Source organism: Hypanus sabinus, chromosome 8, assembly GCF_030144855.1.
Source record: "Hypanus sabinus isolate sHypSab1 chromosome 8, sHypSab1.hap1, whole genome shotgun sequence".
Taxonomy (NCBI): Eukaryota; Metazoa; Chordata; class Chondrichthyes; order Myliobatiformes; family Dasyatidae; genus Hypanus; species Hypanus sabinus.
In genome coordinates, this window is record NC_082713.1 from 101629871 (window position 1) to 101649851 (window position 19981).

Consider the following 19981-nt stretch of genomic DNA (forward strand, 5'->3'; position numbering starts at 1 on the left):
ATGCTGTAGATTTCACAGAGAGAATGCCATGGGTTTCATAGTGGGAATGTGTAGATTTCACAGAGAGAATGCCGTGGGTTTCACAGCGGGAATGCAGTAGATTTCACAGAGAGAATGCCATTGGTTTCACAGTGGGAATGCTGTAGATTTCACAGAGAGAATGCCTTGGGTTTCACAGAGGGAATGTTTTAGATTTCACAGAGAGAATGCCATGGGTATCACAGGGGGAATGCGGTAGATTACACAGAGAGAATGCCATGGGTTTCACAGGGGGAATGCTGTAGATTTCACAGAAAGAATGTCGTGGGCTTCACAGGGGGAATGCTGTAGATTTCACAGAGAGAATGCCGTGGGCTTCACAGGGGGAATGCTGTAGATTTCACAGAGAGAATGCCGTGGGCTTCACAGGGGGAATGCTGTAGATTTCACAGAGAGAATGCCGTGGGTTTCACAGCGGGAATGCAGTAGATTTCACAGAGAGAATGCCGTGGGTTTCACAGTGGGAATGCTGTAGATTTCACAGAGAGAATGCCATAGGTATCACAGAGGGAATGCAGTAGATTTCACTGAGAGAACGCCATGGGTATCACAGAGGGAATGCAGTAGATTTCACAGAGGGAATGCCATGGGTTTCACAGAGGGAATGCTGTAGATTTCACAGAGAGAATGCCATAGGTATCACAGAGGGAATGCAGTAGATTTCACAGAGAGAATGTCGTGGGTTTCACAGGGGGAATGCTGTAGATTTCACAAAGAGAATGTCGTGGGCTTCACAGGGGGAATGCTGTAGATTTCACAGAGAGAATGCCGTGGGTTTCACAGAGGGAATGCAGTAGATTTCACAGAGAGAATGCCATGGGTTTCACAAGGGAATGCTGTAGATTTCACAGAGAGAATGCCATGGGTTTCACAGAGGGAATGCTATAGATTTCACAGAGAGAACGCCATGGGTATCACAGAGGGAATGCAGTAGATTTCACAGAGAGAATGCCGTGTGTTTCACAGAGGGAATGCAGTAGATTTCACAGAGAGAATGCCGTGGGCTTCACAGGGGGAATGCTGTCGATTTCACAGAGAGAATGTCGTGGGCTTCACAGGGGGAATGCTGTAGATTTCACAGAAAGAATGTTGTGGTCTTCACAGGGGGAATGCTGTAGATTTCACAGAGAGAATGTCGTGGGCTTCACAGGGGGAATGCTGTAGATTTCACAGAGAGAATGCCATGGGTTTCAGAGAGGGAATGCTGTAGATTTCAAAGAGAGAATGCCATGGGTATCACAGAGGGAATGCGGTAGATTTCACAGAGAGAATGCCGTGGGTTTCACAGTGGGAATGCTGTAGATTTCACAGAGAGAATGCCATAGGTATCACAGAGGGAATGCAGTAGATTTCACAGAGACAATGTCGTGGGTTTCACAGGGGGAATGCTGTAGATTTCACAGAGAGAATGTCGTGGGCTTCACAGAGGGAATGCGGTAGATTTCACAGAGAGAATGCCGTGGGTTTCACAGAGGGAATGCAGTAGATTTCACAGAGAGAATGCCATGGGTTTCTCAAGGGAATGCTGTAGATTTCACAGAGAGAATGCCATGGGTTTCACAGAGGGAATGCTGTAGATTTCACAGAGAGAACACCATGGGTATCACAGTGGGAATGCAGTAGATTTCACAGAGAGAATGCCGTGGGTTTCACAGAGGGAATGCAGTAGATTTCACAGAGAGAATGCCATGGGTTTCACAGTGGGAATGCTGTAGATTTCACAGAGAGAATGCCGTGGGTTACACAGCGGGAATGCAGTAGATTTCACAGAAAGAATGTCGTGGGCTTCACAGGGGGAATGCTGTAGATTTCACAGAGAGAATGCCATGGGTATCACAGAGGGAATGCGGTAGATTTCACAGAGAGAATGCCGTGGGTTTCACAGAGGGAATGCAGTAGATTTCACAGAGAGAATGCCATGGGTTTCACAAGGGAATGCGGTAGATTTCACAGAGAGAATGTCGTGGGTTTCACAGGGGGAATGCTGTAGATTTCACAGAGAGAATGTCGTGGGCTTCACAGAGGGAATGCGGTAGATTTCACAGAGAGAATGCCGTGGGTTTCACAGAGGGAATGCAGTAGATTTCACAGAGAGAATGCCATGGGTTTCACAAGGGAATGCTGTAGATCACACAGAAAGAATGCCATGGGTTTCACAGAGGGAATGCTGTAGATTTCACAGAGAGAACACCATGGGTATCACAGAGGGAATGCAGTAGATTTCACAGAGAGAATGCCGTGGGTTTCACAGAGGGAATGCAGTAGATTTCACAGAGAGAATGCCATGGGTTTCACAGTGGGAATGCTGTAGATTTCACAGAGAGAATGCCGTGGGTTACACAGCGGGAATGCAGTAGATTTCACAGAGAGAATGCCATGGGTTTCACAGTCGGAATGCTGTAGATTTCACAGAGAGAATACCTTGGGTTTCACAGAGGGAATGTTTTAGATTTCACAGAGAGAATGCCATGGGTATCACAGGGGGAATGCGGTAGATTACACAGAGAGAATGCCATGGGTTTCACAGGGGGAATGCTGTAGATTTCACAGAAAGAATGTCGTGGGCTTCACAGGGGGAATGCTGTAGATTTCACAGAGAGAATGCCGTGGGCTTCACAGGGGGAATGCTGTAGATTTCACAGAGAGAATGTCGTGGGCTTCACAGGGGGAATGCTGTAGATTTCACAGAGAGAATGCCGTGTGCTTCACAGGGGGAATGCTGTAGATTTCACAGAAAGAATGTCGTGGGCTTCACAGGGGGAATGCTGTAGATTTCACAGAGAGAATGTCGTGGGCTTCACAGGGGGAATGCTGTAGATTTCACAGAGAGAATGCCATGGGTTTCAGAGAGGGAATGCTGTAGATTTCAAAGAGAGAATGCCATGGGTATCACGGAGGGAATGCGGTAGATTTCACAGAGAGAATGCCGTGGGTTTCACAGAGGGAATGCTGTAGATTTCACAGAGAGAATGCCATAGGTATCATAGAGGGAATGCAGTAGATTTCACAGAGAGAATGTCGTGGGTTTCACAGGGGGAATGCTGTAGGTTTCACAGAGAGAATGTCGTGGGCTTCACAGGGGGAATGCTGTAGTTTTCACAGAGAGAAAGACATGGGTTTCAGAGAGGGAATGCTGTAGATTTCAAAGAGAGAATGCCATGGGTATCACAGAGGGAATGCGGTAGATTTCACAGAGAGAATGCCGTGGGTTTCACAGAGGGAATGCAGTAGATTTCACAGAGAGAATGCCATGTGTTTCACAAGGGAATGCTGTAGATTTCACAGAGAGAATGCCACGGGTTTCACAGAGGGATTGCTGTAGATTTCACAGAGAGAACGCCATGGGTATCACAGAGGGAATGCGGTAGATTTCACAGAGAGAATGCCGTGGGTTTCACAGAGGGAATGCAGTAGATTTCACAGAGAGAATGCCATGGGTTTCACAGAGGGAATGCAGTAGATTTCACAGAGAGAATGCCATGGGATTCACCGGGGGAATGCTGTAGATTTCACAGAGAGAATGCCTTGGGTTTCACAGATGGAATGCAGTAGATTTCACAGAGAGAATGCTGTGGGTTTCACAGCGGGAATGCTGTAGATTTCACAGAGAGAATGCCATGTGTTTCACAGTGGGAATGCTGTAGATTTCACAGAGAGAATGCCTTGGGTTTCACAGAGGGAATGTTTTAGATTTCTCAGAGAGAATGCCGTGGGTATCGCAGAGGGAATGCGGTAGATTTCACAGAGAGAATGCCATGGGTTTCACAGGGGGAATGTTGTAGATTTCACAGAGAGAATGCCATGGGTTGCACAGAGGGAATGCTGTAGATTTCACAGAGAGAATGCCATGGGTTTCACAGAAGGAATGCTGTAGATTTCACAGAGAGAATGCCATGGGTTTCACAGAGGGAATGCTGTAGATTTCACTGAGAGAATGCCATAGGTATCACAGAGGGAATGCAGAAGATTTCACAGAGAGAATGTCGTGGGTTTCACAGGGGGAATGCTGTAGATTTCCAGAGAGAACGCCCTGTGTTTCACAGGGGGAAAGCTGTAGATTTCACAGAGAGAATGCATTGGGTTTCACAGAGGGAATGCTGTAGATTTCACACAGAGAATGCCATAGATTTCACAGGGGGAATGCTGTAGATTTCACAGAGAGAATGCCCTGGGTTTCACAGGGGGAATGCTGTAGATTTCACAGAGAGAATGCCATGGGTTTCATAGGGGGAATGCCATGGGTTTCACAGAGGGAATGCTGTAGATTTCACAGAGAGAATGCCGTGGGTTTCACAGAGGGAATGCTGTAGATTTCACAAAGACAATCCCATAGGTATCACAGATGGAATGCAGTAGATTTCACAGAGAGAATGTCGTGGGTTTCACAGGGGGAATGCTGTAGTTTTCACAGAGAGAATGACATGGGTTTCAGAGAGGGAATGCTGTAGATTTCAAAGAGAGAATGCCGTGGGTATCACAAAGGGAATGCGGTAGATTTCACAGAGAGAATGCCGTGGGTTTCACAGAGGGAATGCAGTAGATTTCACAGAGAGAATGCCATGGGTTTCACAAGGGAATGCTGTAGATTTCACAGAGAGAATGCCATGGGTTTCATAGGGGGAATGCCATGGGTTTCACAAAGGGAATGGTGTAGATTTCACAGAGAGAATGCCGTGGGTTTCACAGAGGGAATGCTGTAGATTTCACAGAGAGAATGCCATAGGTATCACAGAGGGAATGCAGTAGATTTCACAGAGAGAATGTCGTGGGTTTCACAGGGGGAATGCTGTAGGTTTCACAGAGAGAATGTCGTGGGCTTCACAGGGGGAATGCTGTAGATTTCACAGAGAGAATGCCATAGGTATCACAGAGGGAATGCAGTAAATTTCACAGAGAGAATGTCGTGGGTTTCACAGGGGGAATGCTGTAGATTTCACAGAGAGAATGCCATGGGTTTCATAGTGGGAATGTGTAGATTTCACAGAGAGAATGCCGTGGGTTTCACAGCGGGAATGCAGTTGATTTCACAGAGAGAATGCCATGGGTTTCACAGTGGGAATGCTGTAGATTTCACAGAGAGAATGCCTTGGGTTTCACAGAGGGAATGTTTTAGATTTCACAGAGAGAATGCCATGGGTATCACAGGGGGAATGCGGTAGATTACACAGAGAGAATGCCATGGGTTTCACAGGGGGAATGCTGTAGATTTCACAGAAAGAATGTCGTGGGCTTCACAGGGGGAATGCTGTAGATTTCACAGAGAGAATGCCGTGGGCTTCACAGGGGGAATGCTGTGGATTTCACAGAGAGAATGCCGTGGGCTTCACAGGGGGAATGCTGTAGATTTCACAGAGAGAATGCCGTGGGTTTCACAGCGGGAATGCAGTAGATTTCACAGAGAGAATGCCGTGGGTTTCACAGTGGGAATGCTGTAGATTTCACTGAGAGAATGCCATAGGTATCACAGAGGGAATGCTGTAGATTTCACAGAGAGAACGCCATGGGTATCACAGAGGGAATGCAGTAGATTTCACAGAGAGAATGCCATGGGTTTCACAGAGGGAATGCTGTAGATTTCACAGAGAGAATGCCATAGGTATCACAGAGGGAATGCAGTAGATTTCACAGAGAGAATGTCGTGGGTTTCACAGGGGGAATGCTGTAGATTTCACAAAGAGAATGTCGTGGGCTTCACAGGGGGAATGCTGTAGATTTCACAGAGAGAATACCGTGGGTTTCACAGAGGGAACGCAGTAGATTTCACAGAGAGAATGCCATGGGTTTCACAAGGGAATGCTGTAGATTTCACAGAGAGAATGCCATGGTTTCGCACAGGGAATGCTATAGATTTCACAGAGAGAACGCCATGGGTATCACAGAGGGAATGCAGTAGATTTCACAGAGAGAATGCCGTGTGTTTCACAGAGGGAATGCAGTAGATTTCACAGAGAGAATGCCGTGAGCTTCACAGTGGGAATGCTGTAGATTTCACAGAGAGAATGTCGTGGGCTTCACAGGGGGAATGCTGTAGATTTCACAGAGAGAATGCCATGGGTTTCAGAGAGGGAATGCGGTAGATTTCACAGAGAGAATGCCGTGGGTTTCACAGTGGGAATGCTGTAGATTTCACAGAGAGAATGCCATAGGTATCACAGAGGGAATGCAGTAGATTTCACAGAGAGAATGTCGTGGGTTTCACAGGGGGAATGCTGTAGATTTCACAGAGAAAATGCCCTGGGTTTCACAGGGGGAATGCTGTAGATTTCACAGAGAGAATGCCATGGGTTTCATAGGGGGAATGCCATGGGTTTCACAGAGGGAATGCTGTAGATTTCACAGAGAGAATGCCGTGGGTTTCACAGAGGGAATGCTGTAGATTTCACAGAGACAATCCCATAGGTATCACAGATGGAATGCAGTAGATTTCACAGAGAGAATGTCGTGGGTTTCACAGGGGGAATGCTGTAGTTTTCACAGAGAGAATGACATGGGTTTCAGAGAGGGAATGCTGTAGATTTCAAAGAGAGAATGCCGTGGGTATCACAAAGGGAATGCGGTAGATTTCACAGAGAGAATGCCGTGGGTTTCACAGAGGGAATGCAGTAGATTTCACAGAGAGAATGCCATGGGTTTCACAAGGGAATGCTGTAGATTTCACAGAGAGAATGCCATGGGTTTCATAGGGGGAATGCCATGGGTTTCACAAAGGGAATGGTGTAGATTTCACAGAGCGAATGCCGTGGGTTTCACAGAGGGAATGCTGTAGATTTCACAGAGAGAATGCCATAGGTATCACAGAGGGAATGCAGTAGATTTCACAGAGAGAATGTCGTGGGTTTCACAGGGGGAATGCTGTAGGTTTCACAGAGAGAATGTCGTGGGCTTCACAGGGGGAATGCTGTAGATTTCACAGAGAGAATGCCATAGGTATCACAGAGGGAATGCAGTAAATTTCACAGAGAGAATGTCGTGGGTTTCACAGGGGGAATGCTGTAGATTTCACAGAGAGAATGCCATGGGTTTCATAGTGGGAATGTGTAGATTTCACAGAGAGAATGCCGTGGGTTTCACAGCGGGAATGCAGTAGATTTCACAGAGAGAATGCCATGGGTTTCACAGTGGGAATGCTGTAGATTTCACAGAGAGAATGCCTTGGGTTTCACAGAGGGAATGTTTTAGATTTCACAGAGAGAATGCCATGGGTATCACAGGGGGAATGCGGTAGATTACACAGAGAGAATGCCATGGGTTTCACAGGGGGAATGCTGTAGATTTCACAGAAAGAATGTCGTGGGCTTCACAGGGGGAATGCTGTAGATTTCACAGAGAGAATGCCGTGGGCTTCACAGGGGGAATGCTGTAGATTTCACAGAGAGAATGCCGTGGGCTTCACAGGGGGAATGCTGTAGATTTCACAGAGAGAATGCCGTGGGTTTCACAGCGGGAATGCAGTAGATTTCACAGAGAGAATGCCGTGGGTTTCACAGTGGGAATGCTGTAGATTTCACAGAGAGAATGCCATAGGTATCACAGAGGGAATGCAGTAGATTTCACAGAGAGAACGCCATGGGTATCACAGAGGGAATGCAGTAGATTTCACAGAGGGAATGCCATGGGTTTCACAGAGGGAATGCTGTAGATTTCACAGAGAGAATGCCATAGGTATCACAGAGGGAATGCAGTAGATTTCACAGAGAGAATGTCGTGGGTTTCACAGGGGGAATGCTGTAGATTTCACAAAGAGAATGTCGTGGGCTTCACAGGGGGAATGCTGTAGATTTCACAGAGAGAATGCCGTGGGTTTCACAGAGGGAATGCAGTAGATTTCACAGAGAGAATGCCATGGGTTTCACAAGGGAATGCTGTAGATTTCACAGAGAGAATGCCATGGGTTTCACAGAGGGAATGCTATAGATTTCACAGAGAGAACGCCATGGGTATCACAGAGGGAATGCAGTAGATTTCACAGAGAGAATGCCGTGTGTTTCACAGAGGGAATGCAGTAGATTTCACAGAGAGAATGCCGTGGGCTTCACAGGGGGAATGCTGTAGATTTCACAGAGAGAATGTCGTGGGCTTCACAGGGGGAATGCTGTAGATTTCACAGAAAGAATGTTGTGGGCTTCACAGGGGGAATGCTGTAGATTTCACAGAGAGAATGTCGTGGGCTTCACAGGGGGAATGCTGTAGATTTCACAGAGAGAATGCCATGGGTTTCAGAGAGGGAATGCTGTAGATTTCAAAGAGAGAATGCCATGGGTATCACAGAGGGAATGCGGTAGATTTCACAGAGAGATTGCCGTGGGTTTCACAGTGGGAATGCTGTAGATTTCACAGAGAGAATGCCATAGGTATCACAGAGGGAATGCAGTAGATTTCACAGAGACAATGTCGTGGGTTTCACAGGGGGAATGCTGTAGATTTCACAGAGAGAATGTCGTGGGCTTCACAGAGGGAATGCGGTAGATTTCACAGAGAGAATGCCGTGGGTTTCACAGAGGGAATGCAGTAGATTTCACAGAGAGAATGCCATGGGTTTCTCAAGGGAATGCTGTAGATTTCACAGAGAGAATGCCATGGGTTTCACAGAGGGAATGCTGTAGATTTCACAGAGAGAACACCATGGGTATCACAGTGGGAATGCAGTAGATTTCACAGAGAGAATGCCGTGGGCTTCACAGGGGGAATGCTGTAGATTTCACAGAGAGAATGCCGTGGGTTTCACAGCGGGAATGCAGTAGATTTCACAGAGTGAATGCCGTGGGTTTCACAGTGGGAATGCTGTAGATTTCACTGAGAGAATGCCATAGGTATCACAGAGGGAATGCTGTAGATTTCACAGAGAGAACGCCATGGGTATCACAGAGTGAATGCAGTAGATTTCACAGAGGGAATGCCATGGGTTTCACAGAGGGAATGCTGTAGATTTCACAGAGAGAATGCCATAGGTATCACAGAGGGAATGCAGTAGATTTCACAGAGAGAATGTCGTGGGTTTCACAGGGGGAATGCTGTAGATTTCACAAAGAGAATGTCGTGGGCTTCACAGGGGGAATGCTGTAGATTTCACAGAGAGAATACCGTGGGTTTCACAGAGGGAATGCAGTAGATTTCACAGAGAGAATGCCATGGGTTTCACAAGGGAATGCTGTAGATTTCACAGAGAGAATGCCATGGTTTCGCACAGGGAATGCTATAGATTTCACAGAGAGAACGCCATGGGTATCACAGAGGGAATGCAGTAGATTTCACAGAGAGAATGCCGTGTGTTTCACAGAGGGAATGCAGTAGATTTCACAGAGAGAATGCCGTGGGCTTCACAGGGGAAGGCTGTAGATTTCACAGAGAGAATGTCGTGGGCTTCACAGGGGGAATGCTGTAGATTTCACAGAAAGAATGTCGTGGGCTTCACAGTGGGAATGCTGTAGATTTCACAGAGAGAATGTCGTGGGCTTCACAGGGGGAATGCTGTAGATTTCACAGAGAGAATGCCATGGGTTTCAGAGAGGGAATGCGGTAGATTTCACAGAGAGAATGCCGTGGGTTTCACAGTGGGAATGCTGTAGATTTCACAGAGAGAATGCCATAGGTATCACAGAGGGAATGCAGTAGATTTCACAGAGAGAATGTCGTGGGTTTCACAGGGGGAATGCTGTAGATTTCACAGAGAGAATGCCCTGGGTTTCACAGGGGGAATGCTGTAGATTTCACAGAGAGAATGCCATGGGTTTCATAGGGGGAATGCCATGGGTTTCACAGAGGGAATGCTGTAGATTTCACAGAGAGAATGCCGTGGGTTTCACAGAGGGAATGCTGTAGATTTCACAGAGACAATGCCATAGGTATCACAGATGGAATGCAGTAGATTTCACAGAGAGAATGTCGTGGGTTTCACAGGGGGAATGCTGTAGTTTTCACAGAGAGAATGACATGGGTTTCAGAGAGGGAATGCTGTAGATTTCAAAGAGAGAATGCCGTGGGTATCACAAAGGGAATGCGGTAGATTTCACAGAGAGAATGCCGTGGGTTTCACAGAGGGAATGCAGTAGATTTCACAGAGAGAATGCCATGGGTTTCACAAGGGAATGCTGTAGATTTCACAGAGAGAATGCCATGGGTTTCATAGGGGGAATGCCATGGGTTTCACAAAGGGAATGGTGTAGATTTCACAGAGAGAATGCCGTGGGTTTCACAGAGGGAATGCTGTAGATTTCACAGAGAGAATGCCATAGGTATCACAGAGGGAATGCAGTAGATTTCACAGAGAGAATGTCGTGGGTTTCACAGGGGGAATGCTGTAGGTTTCACAGAGAGAATGTCGTGGGCTTCACAGGGGGAATGCTGTAGATTTCACAGAGAGAATGCCATAGGTATCACAGAGGGAATGCAGTAAATTTCACAGAGAGAATGTCGTGGGTTTCACAGGGGGAATGCTGTAGATTTCACAGAGAGAATGCCATGGGTTTCATAGTGGGAATGTGTAGATTTCACAGAGAGAATGCCGTGGGTTTCACAGCGGGAATGCAGTAGATTTCACAGAGAGAATGCCATGGGTTTCACAGTGGGAATGCTGTAGATTTCACAGAGAGAATGCCTTGGGTTTCACAGAGGGAATGTTTTAGATTTCACAGAGAGAATGCCATGGGTATCACAGGGGGAATGCGGTAGATTACACAGAGAGAATGCCATGGGTTTCACAGGGGGAATGCTGTAGATTTCACAGAAAGAATGTCGTGGGCTTCACAGGGGGAATGCTGTAGATTTCACAGAGAGAATGCCGTGGGCTTCACAGGGGGAATGCTGTAGATTTCACAGAGAGAATGCCGTGGGCTTCACAGGGGGAATGCTGTAGATTTCACAGAGAGAATGCCGTGGGTTTCACAGCGGGAATGCAGTAGATTTCACAGAGAGAATGCCGTGGGTTTCACAGTGGGAATGCTGTAGATTTCACAGAGAGAATGCCATAGGTATCACAGAGGGAATGCAGTAGATTTCACAGAGAGAACGCCATGGGTATCACAGAGGGAATGCAGTAGATTTCACAGAGGGAATGCCATGGGTTTCACAGAGGGAATGCTGTAGATTTCACAGAGAGAATGCCATAGGTATCACAGAGGGAATGCAGTAGATTTCACAGAGAGAATGTCGTGGGTTTCACAGGGGGAATGCTGTAGATTTCACAAAGAGAATGTCGTGGGCTTCACAGGGGGAATGCTGTAGATTTCACAGAGAGAATGCCGTGGGTTTCACAGAGGGAATGCAGTAGATTTCACAGAGAGAATGCCATGGGTTTCACAAGGGAATGCTGTAGATTTCACAGAGAGAATGCCATGGGTTTCACAGAGGGAATGCTATAGATTTCACAGAGAGAACGCCATGGGCATCACAGAGGGAATGCAGTAGATTTCACATAGAGAATGCCGTGTGTTTCACAGAGGGAATGCAGTAGATTTCACAGAGAGAATGCCGTGGGCTTCACAGGGGGAATGCTGTAGATTTCACAGAGAGAATGTCGTGGGCTTCACAGGGGGAATGCTGTAGATTTCACAGAAAGAATGTTGTGGGCTTCACAGGGGGAATGCTGTAGATTTCACAGAGAGAATGTCGTGGGCTTCACAGGGGGAATGCTGTAGATTTCACAGAGAGAATGCCATGGGTTTCAGAGAGGGAATGCTGTAGATTTCAAAGAGAGAATGCCATGGGTATCACAGAGGGAATGCGGTAGATTTCACAGAGAGAATGCCGTGGGTTTCACAGTGGGAATGCTGTAGATTTCACAGAGAGAATGCCATAGGTATCACAGAGGGAATGCAGTAGATTTCACAGAGACAATGTCGTGGGTTTCACAGGGGGAATGCTGTAGATTTCACAGAGAGAATGTCGTGGGCTTCACAGAGGGAATGCGGTAGATTTCACAGAGAGAATGCCGTGGGTTTCACAGAGGGAATGCAGTAGATTTCACAGAGAGAATGCCATGGGTTTCTCAAGGGAATGCTGTAGATTTCACAGAGAGAATGCCATGGGTTTCACAGAGGGAATGCTGTAGATTTCACAGAGAGAACACCATGGGTATCACAGTGGGAATGCAGTAGATTTCACAGAGAGAATGCCGTGGGTTTCACAGAGGGAATGCAGTAGATTTCACAGAGAGAATGCCATGGGTTTCACAGTGGGAATGCTGTAGATTTCACAGAGAGAATGCCGTGGGTTACACAGCGGGAATGCAGTAGATTTCACAGAGAGAATGCCATGGGTATCACAGGGGGAATGCGGTAGATTACACAGAGAGAATGCCATGGGTTTCACAGAGGGAATGCTGTAGATTTCACAGAAAGAATGTCGTGGGCTTCACAGGGGGAATGCTGTAGATTTCACAGAGAGAATGCCATGGGTTTCAGAGAGGGAATGCTGTAGATTTCAAAGAGAGAATGCCATGGGTATCACAGAGGGAATGCGGTAGATTTCACAGAGAGAATGCCGTGGGTTTCACAGAGGGAATGCAGTAGATTTCACAGAGAGAATGCCATGGCTTTCAGAGAGGGAATGCAGTAGATTTCACAGAGAGAATGCCATGGGTTTCAGAGAGGGAATGCTGTAGATTTCAAAGAGAGAATGCCATGGGTATCACAGAGGGAATGCGGTAGATTTCACAGAGAGAATGCCGTGGGTTTCACAGAGGGAATGCAGTAGATTTCACAGAGAGAATGCCATGGGTTTCACAAGGGAATGCTGTAGATTTCACAGAGAGAATGCCACGGGTTTCACAGAGGGATTGCTGTAGATTTCACAGAGAGAACGCCATGGGTATCACAGAGGGAATGCGGTAGATTTCAAAGAGAGAATGCCGTGGGTTTCACAGAGGGAATGCAGTAGATTTCACAGAGAGAATGCCATGGCTTTCAGAGAGGGAATGCAGTAGATTTCACAGAGAGAATGCCATGGGATTCACAGGGGGAATGCTGTAGATTTCACAGAGAGAATGCCTTGGGTTTCACAGTGGGAATGCAGTAGATTTCACAGAGAGAATGCCTTGGGTTTCACAGAGGGAATGTTTTAGATTTCACAGAGAGAATGCCATTGGTATCACAGGGGGAATGCGGTAGATTTCACAGAGAGAATGCCCTGGGTTTCACAGGGGGAATGCTGTAGATTTCACAGAAAGAATGTCGTGGGTTTCACAGATGGAATGCAGTAGATTTCACAGAGAGAATGCCGTGGGTTTCACAGGGGGAATTCTGTAGATTTCACAGAGAGAATGCCTTGGGTTTCACAGAGGGAATGTTTTAGATTTCACAGAGAGAATGCCATTGGTATCACAGGGGGAATGCGGTAGATTTCACAGAGAGAATGCCCTGGGTTTCACAGGGGGAATGCTGTAGATTTCACAGAGAGAATGCCTAGGGTTTCACAGATGGAATGCAGTAGATTTCACAGAGAGAATGCCGTGGGTTTCACAGGGGGAATGCTGTAGATTTCACAGAGAGAATGCCATGCGTTTCACAGTGGGAATGCTGTAGATTTCACAGAGAGAATGCCTTGGGTTTCACAGATGGAATGCAGTAGATTTCACAGAGAGAATGCCGTGGGTTTCACAGGGGGAATGCTGTAGATTTCACAGAGAGAATGCCATGCGTTTCACAGGGGGAATGCCATGGGTTTCACAGAGGGAATGCTGTAGATTTCACAGAGAGAATGCCATAGGTATCACAGAGGGAATGCAGTAGATTTCACCGAGAGAATGTCGTGGGTTTCACAGGGGGAATGCTGTAGATTTCACAGAGAGAATGCGCTGGGTTTCACAGGGGGAATGCTGCAGATTTCACAGAGCGAATGCCCTGGGTTTCACAGGGGGAATGCTGTAGATTTCACAGAGAGAATGTCGTGGGCTTCACAAGGGGAATGCTGTAGATTTCACAGAGAGAATGCCGTGGGTTTCACAGGGGGAATGCTGTAGATTTCACAGAGAGAATGCCGTGGGTTTCACAGAGGGAATGCAGTAGATTTCACAGAGAGAACGCCATGGGTATCACAGAGGGAATGCAGTAGATTTCACAGAGGGAATGCCATGGGTTTCACAGAGGGAATGCTGTAGATTTCACAGAGAGAATGCCATAGGTATCACACAGGGAATGCAGTAGATTTAACAGAGAGAATGTCGTGGGTTTCACAAGGGGAATGCTGTAGATTTCACAAAGAGAATGTCGTGGGCTTCACAGGGGGAATGCTGTAGATTTCACAGAGAGAATGCCGTGGGTTTCACAGAGGGAATGCAGTAGATTTCACAGAGAGAATGCCATGGGTTTCACAAGGGAATGCTGTAGATTTCACAGAGCGAATGCCATGGGTTTCACAGAGGGAATGCTATAGATTTCACAGAGAGAACGCCATGGGTATCACAGAGGGAATGCAGTAGATTTCACAGAGAGAATGCCGTGTGTTTCACAGAGGGAATGCAGTAGATTTCGCAGAGAGAATGCCATGGGTTTCACAGTGGGAATGCTGTAGATTTCACAGAGAGAATGCCGTGGGTTTCACAGCGGGAATGCAGTAGATTTCACAGAGAGAATGCCATGGGTTTCACAGTGGGAATGCTGTAGATTTCACAGAGAGAATGCCTTGGGTTTCACAGAGGGAATGTTTTAGATTTCACAGAGAGAATGCCATTGGTATCACAGGGGGAATGCGGTAGATTACACAGAGAGAATTCCATGGGTTTCACAGGGGGAATGCTGTAGATTTCACAGAAAGAATGTCGTGGGCTTCACAGGGGGAATGCTGTAGATTTCACAGAGAGAATGCCGTGGGCTTCACAGGCGGAAGGCTGTAGATTTCACAGAGAGAATGTTGTGGGCTTCACAGGGGGAATGCTGTAGATTTCACAGAAAGAATGTCATGGGCTTCACAGGGGGAATGCTGTAGATTTCACAGAGAGAATGTCGTGGGCTTCACAGGGGGAATGCTGTAGATTTCACAGAGAGAATGCCATCGGTTTCTGAGAGGGAATGCTGTAGATTTCAAAGAGAGAATGCCATGGGTATCACAGAGGGAATGCGGTAGATTTCACAGAGAGAATGCCGTGGGTTTCACAGTGGGAATGCTGTAGATTTCACAGAGAGAATGCCATAGGTATCACAGAGGGAATGCAGTAGATTTCACAGAGAGAATGTCGTGGGTTTCACAGGGGGAATGCTGTAGATTTCACAGAGAGAATGAAATAGGTATCACAGAGGGAATGCAGTAAATTTCACAGAGAGAATGTCGTGGGTTTCACAGGGGGAATGCTGTAGATTTCACAGAGAGAATGCCATCGGTTTCACAGCGGGAATGCAGTAGATTTCACAGAGAGAATGCCATGGGTTTCACAGTGGGAATGCTGTAGATTTCACAGAGAGAATGCCTTGGGTTGCATAGAGGGAATGTTTTAGATTTCACAGAGAGAATGCCATGGGTATCACAGGGGGAATGCGGTAGATTACACAGAGAGAATGCCATGGGTTTCACAGGGGGAATGCTGTAGATTTCACAGAAAGAATGTCGTGGGCTTCACAGGGGGAATGCTGTAGATTTCACAGAGAGAACGCCGTGGGCTTCACAGGGGGAATGCTGTAGATTTCACAGAGATAATGTCGTGGGCTTCACAGGGGGAATGCAGTAGATTTCACAGAGAGAATGCCATGGGTATCACAGAGGGAATGCGGTAGATTTCACAGAGAGAATGCCATGGGTTTCACCAGGGGAATGCTGTAGGTTTCACAGAGAGAATGCCATGGGTTTCACAGAGGGAATGCAGTAGATTTCACAGAGAGAATGCCATGGGTTTCACAAGGGAATGCTGTAGATTTCACAGAGAGAATGCCATGGGTTTCGCAGAGGGAATGCTGTAGATTTCACAGAGGGAACGCCATGGGTATCACAGAGGGAATGCAGTTGATTTCACAGAGAGAATGCCGTGGGTTTCACAGAGGGAATGCAGTAGATTTCACAGAGAGAATGCCATGGGTTTCACAGGGGGAATGCAGTAGATTTCACATAGAGAATGCCGTGGGTTTCATAGAGGGAATGCTGTAGATTTCACAGAGAGAATGCCATGGGTATCACAGAGGGAATGCAGTAGATTTCACAGAGAGAATGCCCTGGGTTTCACAGGGGGAATGCTGTAGATTTCACAGAGAGAATGCCTTGGGTTTCACAGATGGAATGCAGTAGATTTCACAGAGAGAATGCCGTGGGTTTCACAGGGGGAATGCTGTAGATTTCACAGAGAGAATGCCATGCGTTTCACAGTGGGAATGCTGTAGATTTCACAGAGAGAATGCCTTGGGTTTCACAGATGGAATGCAGTAGATTTCACAGAGAGAATGCCGTGGGTTTCACAGGGGGAATGCTGTAGATTTCACAGAGAGAATGCCATGCGTTTCACAGAGAGAATGCCATGGGTTTCACAGAGGGAATGCTGTAGATTTCACAGAGAGAACACCATGGGTATCACAGTGGGAATGCAGTAGATTTCACAGAGAGAATGCCGTGGGTTTCACAGAGGGAATGCAGTAGATTTCACAGAGAGAATGCCATGGGTTTCACAGTGGGAATGCTGTAGATTTCACAGAGAGAATGCCGTGGGTTACACAGCGGGAATGCAGTAGATTTCACAGAGAGAATGCCATGGGTTTCACAGTGGGAATGCTGTAGATTTCAAAGAGAGAATGCCATGGGTATCACAGAGGGAATGCGGTAGATTTCACAGAGAGAATGCCGTGGGTTTCACAGAGGGAATGCAGTAGATTTCACAGAGAGAATGCCATGGGTTTCACAAGGGAATGCTGTAGATTTCACAGAGAGAATGCCACGGGTTTCACAGAGGGATTGCTGTAGATTTCACAGAGAGAACGCCATGGGTATCACAGAGGGAATGCGGTAGATTTCAAAGAGAGAATGCCGTGGGTTTCACAGAGGGAATGCAGTAGATTTCACAGAGAGAATGCCATGGCTTTCAGAGAGGGAATGCAGTAGATTTCACAGAGAGAATGCCATGGGATTCACAGGGGGAATGCTGTAGATTTCACAGAGAGAATGCCTTGGGTTTCACAGTGGGAATGCAGTAGATTTCACAGAGAGAATGCCTTGGGTTTCACAGAGGGAATGTTTTAGATTTCACAGAGAGAATGCCATTGGTATCACAGGGGGAATGCGGTAGATTTCACAGAGAGAATGCCCTGGGTTTCACAGGGGGAATGCTGTAGATTTCACAGAAAGAATGTCGTGGGTTTCACAGATGGAATGCAGTAGATTTCACAGAGAGAATGCCGTGGGTTTCACAGGGGGAATTCTGTAGATTTCACAGAGAGAATGCCTTGGGTTTCACAGAGGGAATGTTTTAGATTTCACAGAGAGAATGCCATTGGTATCACAGGGGGAATGCGGTAGATTTCACAGAGAGAATGCCCTGGGTTTCACAGGGGGAATGCTGTAGATTTCACAGAGAGAATGCCTAGGGTTTCACAGATGGAATGCAGTAGATTTCACAGAGAGAATGCCGTGGGTTTCACAGGGGGAATGCTGTAGATTTCACAGAGAGAATGCCATGCGTTTCACAGTGGGAATGCTGTAGATTTCACAGAGAGAATGCCTTGGGTTTCACAGATGGAATGCAGTAGATTTCACAGAGAGAATGCCGTGGGTTTCACAGGGGGAATGCTGTAGATTTCACAGAGAGAATGCCATGCGTTTCACAGGGGGAATGCCATGGGTTTCACAGAGGGAATGCTGTAGATTTCACAGAGAGAATGCCATAGGTATCACAGAGGGAATGCAGTAGATTTCACCGAGAGAATGTCGTGGGTTTCACAGGGGGAATGCTGTAGATTTCACAGAGAGAATGCGCTGGGTTTCACAGGGGGAATGCTGCAGATTTCACAGAGCGAATGCCCTGGGTTTCACAGGGGGAATGCTGTAGATTTCACAGAGAGAATGTCGTGGGCTTCACAAGGGGAATGCTGTAGATTTCACAGAGAGAATGCCGTGGGTTTCACAGGGGGAATGCTGTAGATTTCACAGAGAGAATGCCGTGGGTTTCACAGAGGGAATGCAGTAGATTTCACAGAGAGAACGCCATGGGTATCACAGAGGGAATGCAGTAGATTTCACAGAGGGAATGCCATGGGTTTCACAGAGGGAATGCTGTAGATTTCACAGAGAGAATGCCATAGGTATCACACAGGGAATGCAGTAGATTTAACAGAGAGAATGTCGTGGGTTTCACAAGGGGAATGCTGTAGATTTCACAAAGAGAATGTCGTGGGCTTCACAGGGGGAATGCTGTAGATTTCACAGAGAGAATGCCGTGGGTTTCACAGAGGGAATGCAGTAGATTTCACAGAGAGAATGCCATGGGTTTCACAAGGGAATGCTGTAGATTTCACAGAGCGAATGCCATGGGTTTCACAGAGGGAATGCTATAGATTTCACAGAGAGAACGCCATGGGTATCACAGAGGGAATGCAGTAGATTTCACAGAGAGAATGCCGTGTGTTTCACAGAGGGAATGCAGTAGATTTCGCAGAGAGAATGCCATGGGTTTCACAGTGGGAATGCTGTAGATTTCACAGAGAGAATGCCGTGGGTTTCACAGCGGGAATGCAGTAGATTTCACAGAGAGAATGCCATGGGTTTCACAGTGGGAATGCTGTAGATTTCACAGAGAGAATGCCTTGGGTTTCACAGAGGGAATGTTTTAGATTTCACAGAGAGAATGCCATTGGTATCACAGGGGGAATGCGGTAGATTACACAGAGAGAATTCCATGGGTTTCACAGGGGGAATGCTGTAGATTTCACAGAAAGAATGTCGTGGGCTTCACAGGGGGAATGCTGTAGATTTCACAGAGAGAATGCCGTGGGCTTCACAGGCGGAAGGCTGTAGATTTCACAGAGAGAATGTTGTGGGCTTCACAGGGGGAATGCTGTAGATTTCACAGAAAGAATGTCATGGGCTTCACAGGGGGAATGCTGTAGATTTCACAGAGAGAATGTCGTGGGCTTCACAGGGGGAATGCTGTAGATTTCACAGAGAGAATGCCATCGGTTTCTGAGAGGGAATGCTGTAGATTTCAAAGAGAGAATGCCATGGGTATCACAGAGGGAATGCGGTAGATTTCACAGAGAGAATGCCGTGGGTTTCACAGTGGGAATGCTGTAGATTTCACAGAGAGAATGCCATAGGTATCACAGAGGGAATGCAGTAGATTTCACAGAGAGAATGTCGTGGGTTTCACAGGGGGAATGCTGTAGATTTCACAGAGAGAATGAAATAGGTATCACAGAGGGAATGCAGTAAATTTCACAGAGAGAATGTCGTGGGTTTCACAGGGGGAATGCTGTAGATTTCACAGAGAGAATGCCATCGGTTTCACAGCGGGAATGCAGTAGATTTCACAGAGAGAATGCCATGGGTTTCACAGTGGGAATGCTGTAGATTTCACAGAGAGAATGCCTTGGGTTGCATAGAGGGAATGTTTTAGATTTCACAGAGAGAATGCCATGGGTATCACAGGGGGAATGCGGTAGATTACACAGAGAGAATGCCATGGGTTTCACAGGGGGAATGCTGTAGATTTCACAGAAAGAATGTCGTGGGCTTCACAGGGGGAATGCTGTAGATTTCACAGAGAGAACGCCGTGGGCTTCACAGGGGGAATGCTGTAGATTTCACAGAGATAATGTCGTGGGCTTCACAGGGGGAATGCAGTAGATTTCACAGAGAGAATGCCATGGGTATCACAGAGGGAATGCGGTAGATTTCACAGAGAGAATGCCATGGGTTTCACCAGGGGAATGCTGTAGGTTTCACAGAGAGAATGCCATGGGTTTCACAGAGGGAATGCAGTAGATTTCACAGAGAGAATGCCATGGGTTTCACAAGGGAATGCTGTAGATTTCACAGAGAG